Raw genomic sequence first — 2,500 nt, 5'->3', positions numbered from 1 at the left:
AAGGAAGCTCATCTTAGCAGCAAGTTTCAACCAATCAATGAGTAAGTCGTATTCGTTTGTCTTTTGAGAGAGCTTTTTAAATGCAAACACCTCCTTTTGTTTTTTGTTTTGTTTTGCAATGATGATGTTATTTTCTGATTGATTTCGAAGACTGTTTCCTTGGAAGACCTTTTGAATTTGCATTTTTTCTCCGTCGTCTGCTGCTGCTGCTGCTGCTGCTGCTGCTGCTGCTGCTGCTGCTGCTGCTGCTGCTGCTGCTGCTGACAATGATGGTGATGGTGATGCTGCAAGTTGTTTGGACTAACAGCTTCGTGTTGTCTAAATGATGTGACCTTTTTAATGTGACTTAGGCTCTTTTTTAAATATGATATAGCGTTAGGGTTAGGGTTAGGGTTAGGCTTGCGTTAAAGTGGCTTACGACCTTTGCAATGTGCAAAATTTTAAAAATGTGATTTGTTGTATTTCTAAAGTTGCTCTACTTCACAATGTGAATTTGAATCCATTTAAACGTTTTTTGTTTCTTTAAATCAAATAAGCTTTTGGTTTTGTTTCGCAGACAACTCTTAATCGATTTTCATCTTAGAAATGAAGTTTTTGTTTCTAAAAGCGAACTAGCTTCTTTCTAAAGCAACACTTTTGAAAGTGAGCTAGCTGTTTTCTGATGCGAATAATCTTTTTAAAAGACTTTGTTCCAGTGAGCTGGACATCTCTGGTGAGACTTTTAAACTGGCTTTAAACCCTTTTAAAATGGTTTGCAGTTGGTTTTACATTCTAAAGCGACTTAGCCTTTTGTTTTGGTTTTGGTGAGCAGAGAACTCTTAACCGACTTGATGTTCTTTTTACAAATGAAGTTATCTTTTTTAAAAGTGACCTAGCTTTTTCTTAAGCAGCTTTGCATTTTTTTGAGAGTGATGTAAACTTTTTATTTATTTGGAAATAGCAAAAGTGAAATAGCACTTTTCAAACATGAATAGTCTTTTTAAAAGACTTTGATCATGCAGTGAGTGAGTGAGTGAGTGAGTGAGTGAGTGAGTGAGTGAGTGAGTGAGTGAGTGAGAGTGAGTGAGTGAGTGAGTGAGTGAGCTAGACATTTAAGAGACTTTTAAAGTGACTTAAGCCCTTTTAAAGTGATATGAAGCTTCTTGAATGTGACTTATTATATATTTTAAAGCGACTTAATGTGTTTCTTTAAATGTGAGTTAAAATTGTTGGTTAAGTCACATCTACCATTCTTAAAATGAAAACTTGTATTTCTTTTTAAAGAGACCTTTTGCTTCTTAATTAAAGACTTCTTTTTTTTTCTAAAAGGGACTGCAATTTTTGAAAGTGACCGAGCCTTTGAAAAAAATAAAAAGTAGGCATTTTTCACTGTGCATCTTTTTAAAATGGATTCAGCGTCTTCTGTAATGAAAACTTCTGTCTTGAAAACAAACAAATGTTTTTGAAATTCATTTTGTAGTGTGGTTTGGAATTTCTGAAATAGATGTGTAGTATTTTTTAAATAGCAGTGAAGTATTTTGTAAAGTCTTCTTTTAATAAGTGGTTTACACTTTTTAAACGTTTTTGAAAATGAATTTGCTTTTTTAAATGATTTTTGCATTTATGTTCAAGAGACAGAGGGTTTTATTTTTTTTTTAAGGATACTAGATTTTCCTAGGATACTGGGTATTTTCTTAGGCAGGTGGGTATTTCTTTAACCATTTCATGCGCTGGGTTGTTGTATAACAACAAATCAAGCTAAGCTTCCCCAATTCAAATGGTGCATTCTAACCGATTGAAAACAATATTGTTTTATAAATGAGAGTTGAAAAAGGCTGTAGAAAAAGTCTAATTTAACATTTCATAGTACCACTGTCATTTTGTAGATGTTTTTTTATGAGTTATGTTAGTTACAGAAAATAATTGGTGCATGAAAGAGTTAAGCGGTTGGGTGTTTTCATAACCGACCGAGGATTTTCCTAAGCAGCCGCGTAACTCATTAATCGGCGGGGTATTTGTTAACCGTTAGGGTTAGGGTTAACCGGACAAGAGTTTTTTTTACCGAACAAGCGTTTCTTTAACCGAACAAGTGTTTTTTCCAGTGAGCAAGTGATTTTTTTTTTAACAGAACAAGTGTTTTTAAACGAACAAGTGCTTTTTTTTTTTTTTTTTTTTACCGAAAGCGGGTTTTTTTAACCGTACCACGGTTTCTTTAACCGAACTAGAGTTTTTTTTAACCGTAAGACGGTTTTTTAACCGAGCAACTATTTTTTTAAGCGAACAAGTGCTTTTTTAACCGAACAAGGGTTTTTTTAACCGTACCACCGTTTCTTTAACTGAACAAGTGTTTTTTTTTAACCGCACAAGCGTTTTTTTTTAACCGTTAGGGTTAGGGCTAGGGTTAGGGTTAGGGTTAGGGTTAGGGTTAGGGTTAGGGTTACAGGTTTTTTTTTTTAACAGAACACTTGTAAATTTAACCGCACAAGCGTTTTTTTTTTAATCGAGCAAGGCTGAGTATTTT

Source organism: Hydra viridissima, unplaced genomic scaffold (assembly GCF_058129835.1).
Source record: "Hydra viridissima isolate aposymbiotic clone 2 unplaced genomic scaffold, HvirCarnegie_v1 scaffold_14, whole genome shotgun sequence".
NCBI classification, from domain to species: Eukaryota; Metazoa; Cnidaria; class Hydrozoa; order Anthoathecata; family Hydridae; genus Hydra; species Hydra viridissima.
The sequence above is the reverse complement of the archived record's forward strand: the minus strand, read 5'-3'. Positions refer to the sequence as shown.